This window comes from Rattus norvegicus, chromosome 1, assembly GCF_021556685.1.
Source record: "Rattus norvegicus strain SHRSP/BbbUtx chromosome 1, alternate assembly SHRSP_T2T, whole genome shotgun sequence".
Lineage (NCBI taxonomy): Eukaryota > Metazoa > Chordata > Mammalia > Rodentia > Muridae > Rattus > Rattus norvegicus.
Window position 1 is genome coordinate 194,189,193 of NC_141534.1, and position 10,808 is coordinate 194,200,000.

Consider the following 10,808-nt stretch of genomic DNA (forward strand, 5'->3'; position numbering starts at 1 on the left):
ATTTTCCTTGTTAGTCTGGGTGCTAAAATAGTTTGTGTTAAAATTTAAGGGGCTGGGGATTTAGCTCAGCGGTAGAGCGCTTACCTAGGAAGCGCAAGGCTCTGGGTTCGGTCCCCAGCTCCGAAAAAAAGAACCAAAAAAAAAAAAATTTAAGGTTTGCTAATAGAAAAATATCTGATAGCTTGTTGTGTGCCAGACACAGTGCTATATACTGGGAATGTCTAAAGATCTTGACCTTATAGCATTTGTAATTCTATCAGAGAATAACAATATGTGATTATAGGCTTTAAAAGACTTTCAAAACTAATTTTTGTTCTATGTATAGGTGTATATGTATCCATGCAGTCCCCTCTGAGGCCAGAAGAGGGCATCAGATGCCTTGGAGCTAGAGTTAGAGGCAGTCTGAGCCAGCTGATGTGAGTACTGGCATTCTAATTCTGGTGATCTTTCATTTATTTATTTTAAGGTATGAGTACACTGTCACTCTCTTCAAAGACACCAGAAGAGGGCATCAGATCCCATTACAGATGGTTGTGACACACCATGTGGTTGCTGGGAATTGAACTCAGGACCTCTGGAAGAGCAGTCAATGTTCTTAACCACTGAGCCATCTCTCCAGCCCGCAGCAAGTATTCTTAACCACCAAACCATATTGACTTTTTAGGTGTTATGTATGATACATTAGGATAGATAGTTGGAGTGGAAGTAGTCCCTAGGGATTGAGACCAGAACCATGCTAAGCAAGTGTCCTACCACTGCATTAACTGCCCAATCCACAAAGTAGGCATCCAAAGAATACCTTTATAGCTAAATGTTTGCATGTCCATATTTTTTATTTGCTGGGAAGATTCTGTAAATTATGAGTTCTAAACCTAAGACTGCTTATTTGGAATTTAAAAGTATTTTTAGATAAATTTTAAATTCACAGCAAACTTTAGCTTAAAGTACAGAATTCTCATATGCTTCCTGGGGGCCCTCCTTCCCTATCCCCAATAATCTGAAGTGGTTTTGTTGTTTTCTTCTGGTGCTAAGGATCCGATCCCATCACTTCCCACATGTTAGGCGAGGCTTCACACATGCTTTTCTGGTCCTTTGATTTATATGAAAGTTTTCGAGGGACATAAAAAACAAACAAGAACTCTGACCTAATAAATTGAGTACATCAAGGCACAAGTATCGAAGAACTACGTTTCCCAGGGTGCAATGCAGCACGTCACAGAGAAGTACCCGGCATGCGCAGAGGAGTCCTCCGCGCTCGACCGCGCTCATAAGAGAAACAGCGTGTGTGGTTCTTGACGTGCCGCGAACCTTCGAACGTAAGTGCGGGACTATCGTGTGAGGAAACGTTCCAGTGATTCGCTCTTCCCGCCATCGCAGTTACCAGCGCGACGTGCTGTTTTTCCCTGGGCTCGGTAGGTGGGACGGGGCCATGGCAAGGTACCTCCACGCAGCGCGGGAACGAAAGGCCAGCGTTCCTGCCCGGCGCCCGGCTCTCTGAGGCGGCTTCTGCGGAAACGCGCACGCGCCCTGGACGGGGAAGGGGGCGGGCTGTGGGAGCCGGCGCCCTGGGGTTTGCGCGTGCGCCCTACATCTCTGGAGAGGTGGGAAGCCGCTGGAGCTGACTAGTCTAGAGGCCGGCACCTGGTGAGGTCCTTGGTCCCAGACATCAGCACAGTTTACTACTTTCTTATTGAGAGGGACACTGTAGCCCAGCCTGGCCGTGAGATCGCAGTCCTCCCTCAATCCCAAGTGCTGAGATTACAGACTCCACAGCCCTAAAGGTGTCCATTTTCACAACAGTAACTTCATCCACTCTGTAGCTCACTCATCTGTCGGCTGACACATGTATCCTAGGACGTCTGCGTCTACTCATTAGCACATTCACCTGCCTCTCTAGGGAGGCCTTGTCTCATGCTGTCTCACAGAAACAGCTCTGTCAAAGCCGCCTTGAGTTCTGGATTCCCAAGTTCAGTGATAATGGCTTGGTAGCATCCTCTTTCATTGCCTCGGTCCTCTCTTAACCTAAAGAACTCTTGCTTCCATTTCTTCATCTTTAATGCTCGTACCTTCAGAATACATAAACCCTAATCTTGCCTTTTTTCTGTTCACTCCCTGGGCATTGTCTATTTCACACTTTAAATAAATAAAATTTATTTTGGTGCACTCAACTTTCTTTTTTTTTTTTTTTTTTTTTTTTACATATTTTTAATAATTTTATATAGGTTCACTGGTGCTGTCTTCAGACACACCAGAAGAGGGCATCAGATCCCATTGCAGATGGTTGTGAGCCACTCTGTGGTTGCTGGGAATTGAACTCAGGACCTCTGGAAGAGCAGTCAGTGCTCTTAACCACTGAGCCATCTCTCCAGCCCTTGTTTTTTTTTTTTTTTTTTTTTTAGAGACAAAGTTTCTCTGTCTAGCCCTGGTTGTCCTGGAACTCACTCTGTAGACCAAGCTGGCCTTGAAGTCAGAGATCCAGCTGCCTCCGCCTCCCAAGTACTGGTATTAGTGTGCAACCACTGCCAGCTTCCCCGGGTGATTTAGATGTCAAGTTAAAACTAGCCGTCATGTGCTTCAGTGCTTTTTCATCCCGAGAGTAAATACATGGGATGTGTGCATTGCATGCTGAAGGGGGTGCACTGGGAGCAATGCACTGGGAGGTGTTTATCCTAAGACAGGACACGGTGCTCTTACACAGCTTAGATTATCAGCCTACTACACACCAAGTCCACATGGCATAGCCTGCCACTCCATATGTAGCATGTTACTACAGCAAATACTATAAAGGTGGTTTCCACAAAATGAAAAGTATTTGAGTATCTATACAGAAACAGTTCAGTAAAATACTAGGTGAGGGCCAGTGAAGAGGCTCAGAGGGTAAAGGAAGTTGTCACTAAGCATGACAACCTAAGCATGACCCATGTGGTAAGAAGAAAACCAGTAAACACTGTGGCATATGTACACCCATACTCAATAAATAAATGTTTAATAAGAAATAATGGGGTGATGAAAGTGTTTTGGGTTTATAATCTCATACATCTTTTTGAGCATTATAATCTCATGGGACTACATCATGTTCAATCTTTTTTTTTTTTTCTGATGTATTCTTTGGCATGTGGCTCTATTTGTTTAATATGTGTCCATTCTGCATTGTCCTTTCACTACTGCATATCCCTTATGTCTTAGGTAATTAGTAAATGCTGCTGAATGGAATTATGAAAGGGCATAATTTCTCTTTTCTGCATGGGGGAAGTAGGTAGTCTCTCACGGAAGATGTTAGTACTTAACATGGAGACAGAGGAGACCTTGAGTAGCTCAGCTTCAAACCCGTTTCAGTGTTCTAAGTTGAAAGACTGCTTGAAGGGTGTTCAGGACTCAGCTCCATTCAGCAACCTGATTTGACAGCAGTATGTGCCAAGGCCCGGCAGAACAGAAAGATATCTAGAGTAGCAGCCTGTATGCTCCATGCTTGTCATCTGGTAGGAGAGCTGTCAGTGAAGCAGTTCATCATTTACATGAGTGACAGGTGCAAGAACAGAAGTTTACTGTGAAGACTGAGGCTGGAGAAATGTGAGTTCAGTGTCAGCCTGAACTGCACAGTGAGACCCTGCCCCTAAAGCAATAAAAGAAGCTTGGTATGGTGGCACGCACCTTTTAATCCCAGCACGGGGGAAGCAGAGGCAGATGAATCTCTGGGAGTTCCAGGTGTAAATTCCAGGGCAGTTTGAGTTGCATACTAAGACTGTGTCTCAAAACAACAATAAAAACATAACAAAACAAGAATAAAGTTTAAATGCAGTGCTTAGGCACTTTCCTGAAGTTGTGATTGGCCATAGACGAGGGCAAATGGAGGAGCCTGTGGCTGTTTGGGAGCTGTGTTGTCCTCCCCCAGCTTCATATGTAAATATCATGTTCTTGGGTTGCAATGTTGATAAGCTCAACTTGTTGAATTTTTTTTTTAATTTTTAAATTTTTATTTTTTGAGACAGGTTTCTCTCTATGTATAGCCCTGCCTGTCCTGGAACTTGTTCTGTAAACTAGGCTGTAGACTGTGATTTAAATCTTGAAAGTTGAATAAGTTAAAGTGACCTAGAAGGGAAGAAGAGAAGGATCAGGGGCACTTGAGGCAGACAGAACAGGGAAGAGTGTGTGCTTGTTTGGGGTGAAGAAGGTGTAGACTCTGGTTATCCTGGGTAGTGTGTATGATTAGTCAGAGAGATCAGGTGAATCCTTGGTTTTACTCCCAACTTTCTGAAGCTAGAAGTAGGGACATAGATACCCCTATCGCTACAGATTTCTAAATGTGTGTGGAGATTCTTTTTTTTTTTTTGTTCTTTTTTTCGGAGCTGGGGACCGAACCCAGGGCCTTGCACTTCCTAGGCAAGCGCTCTACCACTGAGCTAAATCCCCAACCCCGTGTGTGGAGATTCTTACAAAGTTTTTTTTTTTGTTTGTTTGTTTTTTTTTAAGATTTATTTATTTATTTTATGTATGTGAGTACACTGTAGCTGTCTTCACACACACCAGAAGAGGGCATCAGATCTCATTACAGATGGTTGTGAGCTACCATATGGTTGCTGGGAATTGAACTCAGGACCTCTGGAAGAGCAGTCAGTGCTCTTAACCACTGAGCCATCTCTCCAGCCCACAAGTTGGATTGGGTTGAACAATACTGTTGGTATCTCTCAAATTGTAGTTCCAGCCTATCAGGTGGAAGGTAGTTGGGTGAACATTGACCATTGTGAGTTGGATATAGATGCCCCTAAGGGTTGCTTGAGTATTCAGGCTTAGGCTGTAGTCACACAGAACTGAGTTAGAACCCCATCTTGGCCACTTACTGCTTGTGAACCTTGATAATCTGTTTTTCCAGACTCAGTTTCCAGCAAGTGCTAAATGATCAGTTCTTTTCAGGGTTATTAGGAAAATGACCTTCATACAAGCAGTTGATACATGGTAGTGCTTAGAAAAGAATGGCTGTTTTATATACATATATATTATATATCTTATGTATGTACTTTTCTGTATATACATCTGTATATCAGAAGACAGCATTAGGCAGTTGTGAGCTGCCATGTGGGTGCTGGGAAGTAAACTCAGAACTTTTACAACAGTAGTGAGTGCCTTAACCACTGACTCATCTTTCCAGCTCCCCACTCCCACCCCACCCATTAGGTTTTCTAGAGAACCAGAACCAGTAGGATCAAGATACATGAAAGAGTGTGTTAGCATGGGTCAGGTTACAGGATTATGGAGCTGAGAAGTCCTGTGGTCTGCCATCTACTAGCTGGAGGCCTAGAAAAGCCAAAGTCAGTCCAATTTAGACCTGTAAGTCTGACACCTGAAATTTGCCTGATAACTACTTCTGGAAATATCCTCACATGCACTCCTAAAAATGATATTTTTCTAACTGTAGTACAGTAGTCTTAACACGTAAAATTAGCCACTAGGTAGGTAGGTGTGTGTGTGTGTGTGTGTGTGTGTGTGTGTGTGTGTGTGTGTGTGTGTGTGTATACTTTTTTTTTTTTTTTTTTTTTTTTTGGTTCTAGGACTCAAACCACAGGTTGGGTAAGCTACTATTGCTACAGTGACTCAGCTTCTGTGTAACCATAGTGTCAGTAGCAGTTTGCAGGAGACAAAATGTTTCTTCTATGATTTCCTTTCCTATGGGAAATGCTGAATTGCAAAAAAACCTTGAATTCAAAGGAAGGATATAGGCTGGAATCTGCAGCCTTGTAACCAAATCCCAATTTTACTGGTGTTTTTGAGTTACTTGGTCGTAACTTTTCACTTACAGCAGCAGAGAACAGTGCTTTCCTAGGGTCCGATTCTGAGCTCACCTGACTGCTCTGAACCTTCTTTCTGGTAGCTCTTATGGCCTTTTCCTCTCCCTTTTTTTCCCACTTTGCAGGTAGCCTCTTTTCCTACTAGTTCCTAAGGTTTTAGCAACAACTGTAGGCTAATTGTTCTTCCATTCATAAATGATAGTTCTTATATTTATCCCTGTCCTCTCTACTCTTAGCTCCTGATTCACTCCATCCTATGATTTTAGATAATACAAAATATTGTTTTTGAACTAGTCTTCCTTGTCAGCCATTGAACTATATTCTCCTGACTGACCTGGAACTTGCTTTGTAAACCAGGCTGGCCTCAAATACACAAGAGGCCTGCCTGCCTTCTCCAGAGTGCTGGAATTAAAACCACATGCCACCATGCCTAGCACAGCTAGATTTTTTTCTCTCCCAAGATTTATTTATGTGTATGAGTATTTTACTTTATATATATTATATATGTAATATATTTATGTGTATGAGTATTCATACACATAAATATATATATGGGTGTGTGTGTATGTGTGTATACATATACATGTGTATGTGTGTGTGTGTGTGTGTGTATATATATATATATATATATATACATATATATATATATATATAACATGTGTGTTTTGTTCAGAGGCCAGAAGAGGATGTCTTAATCTCTTGGAACGGAGGTAGAGTTGTGAGCAGTCCTGTGGATGCTGGACCTGAACCCAGCTCCTCTGCAAGAGTAGCTTTGGTGGTTTGGATAGGGCTTCCATAGACTATAGACTATATGTTTGAATGCTTGGCCATAGGGAGTGGCACTGTTAGGGGGTGTGGTCTTGCTAGAGAAAGTGTGTCACTGTGGAGACTGACAGTGAATTATATCTATGCTCAGCCTGTGTTTATTGAGATACAATCCCTTTCTGCTGCCTGCAGATGAAGAGTAGGACTCTTAGCTCCTCTATCACCATGTCTACTTACATGCTGCCATGCTTCCCACCATGGTGATAAAGGACTGAATCCCTGAAACTGTAAGCCAGTTCCAGTTAAGTGTTTTTCCTTTATAAGAGTTGCTATGGTCTTGGTGTCTCTTCACAGCAATTAAACCCTAACTAATACAGCAGCAAATGCTCTTAACTGCTGAACCATCTCTCCAGCCCCATAACTAAACATTTCACACTTTTTGAAATTTGACTTTTGGGGATAGATTCAGACAAGGTCTTGCTCTTTAATAGCCCCTGATGGCCCTGGAGTCAAGTTACTACTGTCCCTGCCTCCTGTGTGTGGGATTATATGCAAACCATCATGACTTTTTATACTTTTTGCAACTGGGTCCTACTTTAGCTCTAGGCCAGGCTGACCTTGAACTCACAGAGATCTTCTGGAGTGCTGGGATTAGAGGTGTATACCACTATACCTGCCTCTTTTTTTCTGGCATGTATTCTTCATTATGTGAAAACTGAATGATCCAGCGATGCTAAAAGTAATGTGATGGGGCTGGGAAGGTGACTCAGCAGTTAAGAACACTTGTTCTTGCCAAGGACCGGGGGTTCTGTTCCCAGCATTCACATGGTAGCTAACAACTGTCTTTAATTCCAATCCTAGGGAATCTGACTTCTCTTCTGATCTCTGATCTCTGAAGGCTCTTTCATGCATGTGGTGCGAATGCTCGTGCTCTCTCTCTCTCTCTCTCACACACACACACAAACACACACACACACATACACACACAATTTAATAAATATTAAAAATAGTGTCGTGCATTTTAGTTCACACCTTCAATCCTAGCACTCAGGAGGCAGGCAGATCTCTGAATTAGAGGCCAGCCTGATGTACAGAGTGAGTTCCAGGATAACTAGGATAACTAGAAGAACCCTGTTTCCCAAAACAAACAAAAAAATCCTGTTGTAAAAACATTTTACCTTGCTGAAGTCATGTCTCCAAGACTCAGTTTGGAGGAAAAAAGAGATTATACTTCTTAAATATTTAAGACATGTACTTCCAAGAGCACAGTTCAGTAATAAAAAGAGAAATAACTGGACTCAGAAATGGAAAAGGGGCAGTTTGCCAAAATAAAGTAATATAAACGATAACTAATCACATGAGTAGATTCCATTATCATTAGCCACTAGGGACATGCAAATCAAAGCAAGCAGGGCAAGAGGAGTAGTGCAGTGGTGGAGTACTTGGCTCGTATGTGCAAGGCCCATGTCATTACCTGAGTCCTTACACTGTACAAACAAAACAGAACAATGGCACAATACATATCAGACTAGGAGGACAGTAGCGAATGTCAGCATAGATGCAGACATTCTAGAATCTCATTGCTATTAGTAAAATGGCACACCCACTGTGAAAACAGTCAGGCTGTTCTGAAGACTAGACACAAATGAGCCAATTCCACTCCTGTAAATAGACTTGGAAAATAAAAATATACATCAATGTAAAAGCTTGTGTAAACTGCATCATGTGGTGCACAACATAATACTGGCTCCTCTAGGGCTGAGCTAGGTGGATTACTTTAACCTGAAAGTTTAAGGGGCCCAGAAAGGTATAAAGATCTTATTTTAGAAAACAGATATTACATAGTTGTAATTCCAGCACTTGGGAGGCTAAGACAGAACTGAGTTTAAGTCCATTCTGGGTTCATAGTGTGGCAGGTGTTTGGGGGATCCCTTGGGTCTTGTCTTCTTGAAGGAAAGAACTCAATGTAGTGACCTTACTTGAACAAATTAGCACATTTCCTGGTACCTGGTATGCAGCTATTGATCTTGCAAATGCCTTTTTCTCGGTACATGGCCATAAGGACCACCAGAAGCAATTTTGCTTTCAGTTGGCAAGCCAGTAATATACCTTTACACTTTTACCTCAGGGATGTATTAACTCTTCAGCCCTGGGTTGTTATGGTGTCAAAAATCAGGAGCTAACACCAAGATGTTGCAAGGAAAAATTTTATTTTTATGACCAGGCCAAACTTGCAGTTCTCCTTGGTAGGAGAATGAATAGGCACAGACCAGAAACAGAAAGTCCTTTTTATGGCAAATGAGCAAATAATTAAAAATTGGAATTTTGCAGTTATTTTTATGATCATGAGAAAGTTACCTGTTAGGGATTTATGGACAGACAATTAACATACCAGGAAACATTATGGTCACTCAATTCTCAGAACAATGGAAACAATTTATAATGTGTAATTCACAAGGGTATTGAGAAAGAACAGCAACCAAAGAAAGTTGACCCCTAGCTAAGGATATGATCAAAGTCTAACATTGTTTTAACTAAAAAGAAAAATGGAGTCAGCTGTCACTTAACAGTGTCATAACTTAGAAGGGAATCTTGATTTTCTATCTCTCCATAAAATATTACATTGGTTCACAATATTGATGACATTATGCTGCTTGGACCAAGTAGGCAGGAAGGAGCTTTGAACTTGTGATTCTGAGGAGCCCAGTGGTGTGCAGATGCAGATATATTCCTTCCGAGGCGTAGGATAAGTTGGCAGTCTTTGCTACTCTGTGAGTTCTTCTTTTCCCATCCTTTATCTTCCCCAACCCCAGGAAAATTCCTGAATCTAATTTCTTTCCTTTTCTTTCTTCTTTGACTACTTTTGACCACGGCTACTAACAAACTGCAAACAACCTCAATAAAGGACCAACAGCAACCTGACCCCTCTCCCCCCTTGGCCTTGAATTTATGTACCCACAATTGCTGGCAAAACCATGCTTCTGCAAAAGTACAAGGTAAATCATAGTGGGCTGCTCCAGTCAGTTCGAAAAAGTACCCATATCCCATGCCTGGGATTAAAATAAAAACATATTTTTATAGTATTTCTGTATTTTAAAAAAAATCAGAATTTTCACATTTCCTCCCTTCTGTTTTAAGCCATTAATTGTGGGAAATGAAACAGAGACATTTTTCAATTAAATATTCAGGTCAGTGACCAAGGTTTTCTGCTGCTCTCTAATGTTTTATCAATTTTGATGGTATCTACAGCTTTTCATTTCCTGTGGAGATAGAAGTAAATTTGTGTCCCCAATGCAAAACTTTACTGGCTTCCATTCTGATGCTAACACAAACACATCTTTATAGAGTCCAGTCTATGGCCAAGTCTAGAGCCCCTGCTCCCGGCAGTAGTGTGCATGAAGTCTCCAGTGCTAAGTGAAGGTGTTCAGCCTGCATGTTACTCCTTGGCTGAAATGACTGGTGCTTTTTGCTTCAGGGCCCTGAGCCAAGCCTCCAAGGCCATTTCCCAACATTAAGAAATTACTTTGAGTATCTCTTTTGGCTCTGTATTCCTGAACCCAATGGTAGCCTTTGCCACGTTGAATAGACACCCCAGAAAGCCTTTCTCTTTGATTCTTTTTTTTTTTTTTTTTTTTCCCCCCCCGGAGCTGGGGACCGAACCCAGGGCCTTGCGCTTCCTAGGCAAGCGCTCTACCACTGAGCTAAATCCCCAACCGCCTTTCTCTTTGAGATTTAGGAAAACTGTTGCCCCTAGAAATGGTTTGTTTGCTTTTCCAATGCAAAGTACTGTATTTCTCTCAGTTAATGCACCAGGCATTTTAAGATCTGAGGCTTTTGGTTTGGTGACAGTCACTTAGGTCTCTTTATAAGTGACTGTATTTCCAGCAATTGAAGCAATTTTGATATTGGAGACCTCTGCCTTTAGCTATATCTTGACCTATTACTGTGGTACACGTTAGAACGAGTGTTGGTTATAACCTTATCCATAGGCAGTGCTTACGCCTTTAATGGACTAATAAGCTTTTTATATTCAGTATTCAGATTTTCAGACACTTTTCACACTTGGTATTTGGACTTCAGACTCTATCAACTAACTGCTTTGCTTCAGGTTCTGATGTGACTTTGTTTATAGCCGAGACTAATCTTTGGGAGGAAAAATCAGTAAAGCCTTTTCTAAGTCTTGTATAATCTTTGTAAACCTGGGCTCCTCAACTTTGTCTTAAGCTCTTAAAGCCACAAAGTAATATTGTTCTATAGTAG

General features: G+C 41.8%; 1 protein-coding gene across 6 annotated transcripts in view; it reads left to right on the forward strand.

Moving 5' to 3' along the window:
* Positions 1 to 1,247: 1,247 nt before the first annotated feature.
* Positions 1,248 to 10,808, forward strand: part of Sgf29 (SAGA complex associated factor 29) — a 33,485-nt gene continuing 23,924 nt past the window's right edge. For 2 of the 6 annotated variants that reach the window (NM_001398753.1, NM_001398755.1), the window contains exon 1: positions 1,248 to 1,412. The gene's annotated coding sequence lies outside the window, so the exon portion shown is untranslated. The remainder of the gene's footprint in view (positions 1,413 to 10,808) is intronic. The other 4 variants (XR_015686254.1, XM_087659614.1, NM_001398754.1 and 1 more) reach the window with 3 other exon arrangements.